The sequence below is a fragment of the Rhipicephalus microplus genome, unplaced genomic scaffold, assembly GCF_043290135.1.
Source record: "Rhipicephalus microplus isolate Deutch F79 unplaced genomic scaffold, USDA_Rmic scaffold_477, whole genome shotgun sequence".
In the NCBI taxonomy this organism is placed as follows: Eukaryota; Metazoa; Arthropoda; class Arachnida; order Ixodida; family Ixodidae; genus Rhipicephalus; species Rhipicephalus microplus.
The window spans coordinates 17501-27500 of record NW_027465040.1 but is presented as its reverse complement, the minus strand read 5'-3'; the positions used below and the strand labels follow the sequence as shown (position 1 = coordinate 27500).

Below are 10000 nucleotides of genomic sequence, written 5' to 3'. Positions count from 1 at the left end.
TCGGTGCCAAGGACCACTTTCGGCGCCGGAGCCGCGTACGAGCCTACTCGAGGCGGAAGAACGAAGCCAGCAAGGGCCTGGCCGCAAGTGCGTTCAATTGTCGGGACGTCCAAGTCCCTCGTTCTTCCGTGCTTCCTCTTTCGGCAAGTCGTTGCGGCACCTTCCCAAAGCGCGCAGACCCGCTAATCGCGACGAGCGCGACGTGGCCGTGCCGCCTTTCCCTCGGCAGCAAGCAAAACGCCTGGCAACGTCGACGCTCCCCTAACCGCGATCTCGCACCGTGTTTCGTGTGGCGAATTCAAAAGCCGGCCGGCGCTGCTGCAACCATTACGGTCGGTACGCATACGCCGCGGAGGGCGGGACGGTCATCGGAGCGTGCGGTTCCTCCATCGAGTACTGCGCACCTCGGCCGTCGCATCGCCGTGCCATGACCGGCCGCGCGTCAACGCGAACCGGTGCCAGCGAGATCCCTCGCCTGCAAGAACCGACCGGCAGCCTCCGTCACCCGAGGACGCGGAGGCGCTTGCCGCGGACGGCGGGACGGTATGCACTGGTGCACAGCGGACCCGTCACATCGCCAGTTCCTTGACCGACCGCCGACGCTTGTGCCGTTCCTCTCGTACTTGGCAGTCGCCGCGCGATTGTCGGGTCTCGTTCTTGCACGCTCGAACGGTCGGGAGGGCACTCGGCTGGCGTTTCGGGAACGCGCAGCCTCGCCTTCTACCGACGTAACCACGACTCGCCGTTCGCGCTCCGCCGCTCCTGTTTACAGTACTAGGCGGTCCCGCAGCGGTCGGGTCGCGCATTTCGAGCGCTTCGAGCCACGGTGCAGTGGCGGGTCGAAAGCCGACCTATGAGTGCGTTGCGCCGTTTGTACCCGCGTCCGCCACCTGGCCGACCGTCCAAGGTCGCGGTGTTGGCGTCCGCTGGGCGCAACAATTTGTCACGGGGTGCCGCTCCACATTCAGGCAGCCCCGTGGGGAAAAGCCGACCCCGCGTCCAAACGGGGTCAGCGGCAGAAAGTGTCGGGCGCAGACGCAGCTGAGGCGCTCACCCTTCACAATCCGTTAATGATCCTTCCGCAGGTTCACCTACGGAAACCTTGTTACGACTTTTACTTCCTCTAAATGATCAAGTTTGGTCATCTTTCCAACAGACCGGCGCAACCGAAAGGCCGCGCCGGACATCGGTCCGAAGACCTCACTAAATCATTCAATCGGTAGTAGCGACGGGCGGTGTGTACAAAGGGCAGGGACGTAATCAACGCGAGCTTATGACTCGCGCTTACTGGGAATTCCTCGTTCAAGGGGAACAATTGCAAGCCCCTATCCCAATCACGAAAGAAGTTCCACGGGTTACCCAGTCTTTTCAGACAGGGATAAAGACACGCTGCTTCCTTCAGTGTAGCGCGCGTGCGGCCCCGGACATCTAAGGGCATCACAGACCTGTTATTGCTCTGTTTCGTGCGGCTAGGAGCCGCTTGTCCCTCTAAGAAGGTTGTAAGGTGCTGGGAACCCCGCACCTATTTAATAGGCTAGAGTCTCGTTCGTTATCGGAATTAACCAGACAAATCGCTCCACCAACTAAGAACGGCCATGCACCACCATCCACCGAATCAAGAAAGAGCTCTCAATCTGTCAATCCTCCCAGTGTCCGGGCCGGGTAAGTTTTCCCGTGTTGAGTCAAATTAAGCCGCAGGCTCCACTCCTGGTGGTGCCCTTCCGTCAATTCCTTTAAGTTTCAGCTTTGCAACCATACTTCCCCCGGAACCCAAATACTTTGGTTTCCCGGAAGCTGCCCGCCGAGTCATTTGAGTAACTCAGGCGGATCGCTGGTTGGCATCGTTTATGGTCAGAACTAGGGCGGTATCTGATCGCCTTCGAACCTCTGACTTTCGTTCTTGATCAATGAAAACATTCTTGGCAAATGCTTTCGCAGTAGTTCGTCTTGCGACGGTCCAAGAATTTCACCTCTAGCGCCGCAATACGAATGCCCCCGTCCGTCCCTCTTAATCATTACCTCGTATTCCAAAAACCAACAGAACAGAAACGAGGTCTTGTTCTATTATTCCATGCAAGTTTATTCAGGCGACTCGCCTGCGTTGAGCACTCTAATTTTTTCAAAGTAAAAGCACCGGCCATCTCGAGGCACACAATGAAGTGCACCAAGAAAGAACCGGCATGATGTTCAGTCCGAGCCGTCGCATCGGGTAGATGCACTACTCGTCTGGAACTGAGATCCAACTACGAGCTTTTTAACCGCAGCAGCTTTAGTATACGCTATTGGAGCTGGAATTACCGCGGCTGCTGGCACCAGACTTGCCCTCCAATTGATCCTCGTTAAAGGATTTAGAGTGTACTCATTTCAATTACGGGGCCTCAAAAGAGTCCCGTATTGTTATTTTTCGTCACTACCTCCCCGTGCCGGGAGTGGGTAATTTGCGCGCCTGCTGCCTTCCTTGGATGTGGTAGCCGTTTCTCAGGCTCCCTCTCCGGAATCGAACCCTGATTCTCCGTTACCCGTAACAACCATGGTAAGCAAGTAACCTACCATCGAAAGTTGATAAGGCAGACACTTGAAAGAAACGTCGCCGGCTCGTGGCCATGCGATCAGCACAAAGTTATCCAGAGTCACCACACAATACGGGCCGAAACCCGATCGATCTTGGTCTAATAAAAGCACCCGTTACCCAAAGGGCTCCAGGCTCACTGCATGTATTAGCTCTAGAATTGCCACAGTTATCCAAGTAGGAAGAAACGATCTAAGGAACCATAACTGATTTAATGAGCCATTCGCGGTTTCGCCTTATTTCGGCATGTACTTAGACATGCATGGCTTAATCTTTGAGACAAGCATATGATTACTGGCAGGATCAACCAGGTAATCGTTCGACTGCGCGTCCGTCCTCGCCCTCGGCGGGCCGGACGCAGTCTGTGTGCGGCGGAGGCCACCTTCAGGCGCCCCAACACGCTTATTTTGCACTCCGAGATGACGGCGTTCGAGCTCGCTACGGCACAACCTTCCCGAAAGACGAGTGGGAGCCGTGCGGCAAGAAGCACGTTCATGCTCGCTCTTTTTCGTTGCATCGACTCGGTCGCGCCGTGCGGGTTGCCCAAGCCCGCTGCACTGTCGGTGGACCGGCCGGAACTAGCAACGGAGCCGAGACTGCAAAGCCGCCAGACGACGGGTCACGCCCGCGTCTTCGGCGCTTTCGCATCTGAATCGCCCGAGGACGACACGGAACACACCTCGATATCGTGGTAAAACGGCACCGTCCGACAACCAGCCCCTAACGCATCAAGCGGATGAGGCTGCAGACGACTGCCGTGGATTCCCCTGGAGCAGACCCGAGGACACGCTTGACGAGGCCGAAGCCCGCCGCATATCAGACACCCGGTCGCTTTCGCGTACGCCGCTCACGAGAACCCCCACATAATAGCAGCGATAAGTACCCAGACCTCCTTGGGCCCTAATACGAGCGTACTCGAGAAAATTTCACGCGCGGGTGTGCCCCGAAACGTGTGGCATGTTGAGCGTGCCACAAGTCTACGTCGCTCTCAAACCCGCCGAGGTCGTAGAATTTGCGACCCTACTCACGAAATTCCCACCGAGGATACGGCCGCAAACGTACCGCACCTTGGGTAGGCCACGAGTTTGTGCAACACTACGCTGACGGCACAGCACCGAGGTCGTGCGCGCACGCACGGGAAAATTCCGCCGCGGTTTCTGCCGAAAACGTGAGGCACCACGACTCTCCGCAAGTTCGCGTCGACTGCGAAAGACCGAAGTCGTGAACGACGTGTCCGCTACTCGCCGCCGACACGCTGGACACCAAACGTACAACGACTCGACGGCGTCGTAGAGGCCCACGACGCGGTTTTCCTTAACGACGTCTCGGCGTGGCACCGACAGGTTAGAACGGCCGACCAACGTTCCCTGTCCGCCGTTCGGCTCAGTCGAAGGGCTCGGCGACTTCGGCAACGCTGCGAAGCCGCACGGTGACGCACGCCATGTCCCCATTTTTTTTTTTCTTTCTGCGTCTGCCGGGGTGCCCCTATAATAGCAGCGATAAGCACCCAGACCGCCGTGGGTCGCTCGCCCCGGCTGACGTGGTTTTTCGTACTCCTGCGGCGGTCGCCGTCAAGCACGTCCAAATACGCTACTTTCGTGGGCGCATTCACGCTCTTTCGCTTCGCCGGAGTGCCAGCACTCACTCTGCCAAAAACGGCGAACATCCGAGCGGCGGTTCCCACTTTTGCGTCGGCGTCGCAAACCCCGCCCCGGCAGACGAGGTTTGCCGTACTCGTGCGACGGTGGCCGGCGGGCACGTCGAAAGACGCCGATATCGTGCGCGAATTGGCGCACCTTGGCTTCACCGGAGTGCCGCCACTGACTCCTCCAAAAACGGCGAAGATCCGAGCGGCGCTTCCCACTTTCGCATCGGCGTCCCGAACTCCGCCCCGGCTGACGCGGTTTACCGTACTCGTGCGACGGTCGCCGGCGAGCACGTGGAAAGACGCCGATATCGTGCCCGAATCGGCTCCGTTCGGCTTCGCCGGAGTGCCAGCACTGGCTCGGCGAAAGACGACGAACATCCGAGCGACGGTTCTCACTATTGCGTACGCGTCGCAAACCCCGCCCCGGCAGACGCACTTTGCCGTACTCGTGCGACGGTCGCCGGCGAGCACGTAGAAAGACGCCGATATCGTGCCGGAATCGGCCCCGTTTGGCTTCGCCGGAGTGCCAGCACTCACTCGGCCACAAACGGCGAACATCCGAGCGGCGGTTCCCACTTAGCCGTCGGCGTCCCGAACTCCGCCCCGGCAGACGCGGTTGCCGAGCTCGTGCGACTAGCGACCGCGAAGCCGTCTCGCGACGCCGCTTTCGTGCGCGGCTCCCACTGCGACCTGGGTCACCCGAGGTCGACGAGCAAAAAAGAATGTCGAAAAAAATTTTTTTTTTTTTTGCGTCTGCCGGGGTGCCCCTATAATAGCAGCGATAAGCACCCAGACCGCCATGGGTCGCTCGCCCCGGCTGACGTGGTTTTTCGTTTTCCTGCGGTGGTCGTCGTCAAGCACGTCCAAACACGCCACTTTCGTGGGCGCATTCGCGCTCTTTCGCTTCGCCGGAGTGCCAGCACTCACTCTGCCAAAAACGGCGAACATCCGAGCGGCGGTTCCCACTTTTGCGTCGGCGTCGCAAACCCCGCCCCGGCAGACGAGGTTTGCCGTACTCGTGCGACGGTGGCCGGCGGGCACGTCGAAAGACGCCGATATCGTGCGCGAATTGGCGCACCTTGGCTTCACCGGAGTGCCGCCACTGACTCCTCCAAAAACGGCGAAGATCCGAGCGGCGCTTCCCACTTTCGCATCGGCGTCCCGAACTCCGCCCCGGCTGACGCGGTTTACCGTACTCGTGCGACGGTCGCCGGCGAGCACGTGGAAAGACGCCGATATCGTGCCCGAATCGGCTCCGTTCGGCTTCGCCGGATTGCCAGCACTGGCTCGGCGAAAGACGACGAACATCCGAGCGACGGTTCTCACTATTGCGTACGCGTCGCAAACCCCGCCCCGGCAGACGCACTTTGCCGTACTCGTGCGACGGTCGCCGGCGAGCACGTAGAAAGACGCCGATATCGTGCCGGAATCGGCCCCGTTTGGCTTCGCCGGAGTGCCAGCACTCACTCGGCCACAAACGGCGAACATCCGAGCGGCGGTTCCCACTTAGCCGTCGGCGTCCCGAACTCCGCCCCGGCAGACGCGGTTGCCGAGCTCGTGCGACTAGCGACCGCGAAGCCGTCTCGCGACGCCGCTTTCGTGCGCGGCTCCCACTGCGACCTGGGTCACCCGAGGTCGACGAGCAAAAAAGAATGTCGAAAAAAATTTTTTTTTTTTTTTTTGCGTCTGCCGGGGTGCCCCTATAATAGCAGCGATAAGCACCCAGACCGCCATGGGTCGCTCGCCCCGGCTGACGTGGTTTTTCGTTTTCCTGCGGTGGTCGTCGTCAAGCACGTCCAAACACGCCACTTTCGTGGGCGCATTCGCGCTCTTTCGCTTCGCCGGAGTGCCAGCACTCACTCTGCCAAAAACGGCGAACATCCTAGTGGCGGTTCCCACTTTTGCGTCGGCGTCGCCAACCCCGCCCCGGCATACGCGGTTTGCCGTACTCGTGCGGCGGTGGCCGGCGGGCACGTCGAAAGACACCGATATCGTGCGCGAGTCGATGCTTCTTGGTCTCGCAGGAGGGCCGCCACTCACTCCTGCAAAAACGGCGAAGATCCGAGCGGCGCTTCCCACTTTTTCGTCGGCGTCGCAAACCTCGCCCCGGCAGACGCGCTTTGCCGTACTCGTGCGACGGTCGCCGGCGAGCACGTCGAAATACGCCGATATCGTGCCCGAATCGGCCCCGTTTCGCTTCGCCGGAGTGCCAGCACTCGCTCGGCCAAAGACGACGAACATCCGAGCGACGGTTCCCACTATTGCGTACGCGTCGCGAACCCCGCCCCGGCAGACGCGGTTTGCCGTACTCGTGCGGCGGTGGCCGGCGGGCACGTCGAAAGACGCCGATATCGTGCACGAATTGGCGCTCCTTGGCTTCACCGGAGTGCCAGCACTCACTCGGCCAAAAACGGCGAACATCCGAGCAGCGGTACCCACTTAGCCGTCGGCATCCCGAACTCCGCGCCGGCTGACGCGGTTGCCGAGCTCGTGCGACTAGCGACCGCGAACGCGTCTCGCGACGCCGCTTTCGTGCGCGGCTCCCATTGCGACCTGGGTTACCCGAGCTCGACCAGCAAAAAAGAAGGTCGAAAATTTTTTTTTTTTTTTCTGCGTCTGCCGGGGTGCCCCTATAATAGCAGCGATAAGCACCCAGACCGCCGTGTGTCGCTCGCCCCGGCTGACGTGGTTTTTCGTACTCCTGCAGCGGTCGCCGTCACGCACGTCCAAATACGCCACTTTCGTGGGCGCATTCGCGCTCTTTCGCGTCGCCGGAGTGCCAGCACTCACTCTGCCAAAAACGGCCAACATCCGAGCGGCGGTTCCCACTTTTGCGTCGGCGTCGTAAACCCCGCCCCGGCAGACGCGGTTTGCCCTACTCGTGCGACGGTCGCCGGCGAGCGCGTCGAAAGACGCCGATATCGTGCGCTAATTGGCGCTCCCTGGCTTCTCCGGAGTGCCGCCACTCACTCCTCCAAAAACGGCGAAGATCCGAGCGGCGTTCTCCACTTTCGCATCGGCGTCCCGAACTCCGCCCGGGCTGACGCGGTTTACCGTACTCGTGCGACGGTCGCCGGCGGGCACGTCGAAAGACGCCGATATCGTGCCGTAATCGGCCCCGTTTGGCTTCGCCCGTGTGCCAGCACTCACTCGGCCAAAAACGGCGAACATCCGAGCAGCGTTTCCCACTTTCGCATCGGCGTCCCGAAGCCCGCCCCGGCAGACGCGGTTTGCCCTACTCGAGCGACGGTCGCCGGCGATCACGTCGAAAGGCGCCGAATTCGTGCACGAATCGATGCTTCTTGGTCTCGCAGGAGGGCCGCCACTCACTCCTGCAAAAACGGCGAAGATCCGAGTTGCGCTTCCCACTTTTTCGTCGGCGTCCCGAACTACGCCCCGGCTGACGCGGTTTACCGTACTCGTGCGACGGTCGCCGGCGGGCACTTCAAAATACGCCGATTTCGTGGGCGCATTCACGCTGTTTCGCTTCCCCGGAGTGCCAACACTCACTCTGCCGAAAGCGGCGATCATCCGAGCGGCGGTTCCCACTTTTGCGTCGGCTTCGCAAACGGCGCCCCGGCAGACGCGCTCGTGCGACGTACTCGTGCGACGGTCGCCGGCGAGCACGTCGAAAGACGCCGATATCGTGCTCGAATCGACCCCGTTTCGCTTCGCCGGAGTGCTGCCAGTCACGGCGCAGAAAACGGCGAACAAGTGTTTTTTTTTTTTTTTTTCCTAGAATTTGTGTTATAGAAGGCACATTTGATATCGGACGATAATTTTCAACTTTATCACGCGCACCGATTTTCGTGTAGAGGTTTGCAAGTTTATGGGAATTTCTCCACTTGGAATAATGCGATTTAGTAGTACTACGAGAACTTCATGGATGTACTCAAGGGTACGGGGCAAGTCAGTTACGTCAACACCTGCAGATTTTTTACACTTCAAACTGAAAATTGTTGGTTGTGAGTCCTCGTGTGATATTAAAGGCCGATTCGCTAACACATAGAACAAAGAAAGAAAGGAAGAAAAAACGCCCGCGCTCGCTCAAGAAACCTGGGTTCGCAACAAGTGGCAACAACAAGCAACCGAGCGAGTGCGCCAAAACCCGTGGCGGCCGAACAAACGCGAAGTCCCAACCGCGTCAGCCGGGGCGGCACGGGACAGGAAAAATCACTTCAGCCGGGGCGGCGGGGCACCGAATAAACCTCGTCACCTCGTCGCAGGATAAAAGAGGAAACAAAAAGTCTAAACAGCGTCTGCTGGAGCGAATGCGTAATAAAACAACAACAACAACAAAAAAAAAAAACACCCGCGCTCAAGAAGTCTGCAATCACCACAAAAGGCGACTGTGACCGAGCAGCGTCAGCCGGGGCCGTGCGGAAACGGAAAAACCGCGACTACCGGGGCGTCGAGGCACCGAAAAATCCACTTCAGCCGCGGCGAAAAAAAAAAACAAAAAGAAAGACGGAGGGGGGGGGGGGAACCACGTCTGCCGGGGCGAAGGAAAAAAAAAAAACGCGTCTGCCGGGGCGAGCCCGGGTGCGGCACCACCGGGAAAACTGTGGCAAACAGACATGGCGATCGAGTGAGTGGGCCGCCAGCCAGGCTCAGCCAAAAAGTGCAAAGTCCGAACTGCGTCAGCCGGGGCGGCAAAAACCACGTCAGCCGGGGCGGCGCAAAAAACCGCGTCTGCCGGGGCGGCACGAAACCGCGTCAGCCGGGGCGGCGCGAAAACTGCGTCAGCCGGGGCGAAAGAAAAAAAAAAAAAAAACGCGTCTGCCGGGGCGAGCCCGGGTGCGGCACCACCGGGAAAACTGTGGCAAACAGACATGGCGATCGAGTGAGTGGGCCGCCAGCCAGGCACAGCCGAAAAGTGCAAAGTCCGAACCGTGTCAGCCGGGGCGGCAAAAAACCGCGTCAGCCGGGGCGGCGCAAAAAACCGCGTCTGCCGGGGCGGCACGAAACCGCGTCAGCCGGGGCGGCGCGAAAACTGCGTCAGCCGGGGCGAGCCCGGGTGCGGCACCACCGGGAAAACTGTGGCAAACAGACATGGCGATCGAGTGAGTGGGCCGCCAGCCAGGCTCAAAGTGCAAAGTCCGAACCGGTGTCAGCCGGGGCGGCAAAAAACCGCGTCAGCCGGGGCGGCGCAAAAAAACCGCGTCTGCCGGGGCGGCACGAAACCGCGTCTGCCGGGGCGGCGCGAAAACTGCGTCAGCCGGGGCGAGCCCGGGTGCGGCACCACCGGGAAAACTGTGGGCAAACAGACATGGCGATCGAGTGAGTGGGCCGCCAGCCAGGCTCAGCCAAAAAGTGCCAAGTCCGAACTGCGTCAGCCGGGGCGGCAAAAAACCGCGTCAGCCGGGGCGGCGCAAAAAACCGCGTCTGCCGGGGCGGCGCGAAAACCGCGTCTGCCGGGGCGGCGCGAAAACTGCGTCAGCCGGGCGAAAGAAAAAAAAAAACGCGTCTGCCGGGGCGAGCCCGGGTGCGGCACCACCGGGAAAACTGTGGCAAACAGACATGGCGATCGAGTGAGTGGGCCGCCAGCAAGGCTCAGCCAAAAAGTGCTAAGTCCGAACTGCGTCAGCTGGGGCGGGCAAAAAACCGCGTCTGCCGGGGCGGCACGAAACCGCGTCAGCCGGGGCGGCGCGAAAACCGCGTCTGCCGGGGCGGCACGAAACCGCGTCAGCCGGGGCGGCGCGAAAACTGCGTCAGCCGGGGCGAGCCCGGGTGCGGCACCACCGGGAAAACTGTGGCTAACAGACATGGCGATCGAGTGAGTG

The 10000-nt window shown here is 60.3% G+C and overlaps 1 non-coding gene across 1 annotated transcript; it reads right to left on the bottom strand.

The window, feature by feature from the left end:
* Positions 1–1068: 1068 nt before the first annotated feature.
* LOC142794688 (small subunit ribosomal RNA) lies at positions 1069–2883 on the bottom strand. Its single transcript, XR_012892548.1, has one exon. It is a non-coding gene; the product is annotated as a small subunit ribosomal RNA (ribosomal RNA).
* Between the last annotated feature and the right edge of the window lie 7117 nt (positions 2884–10000).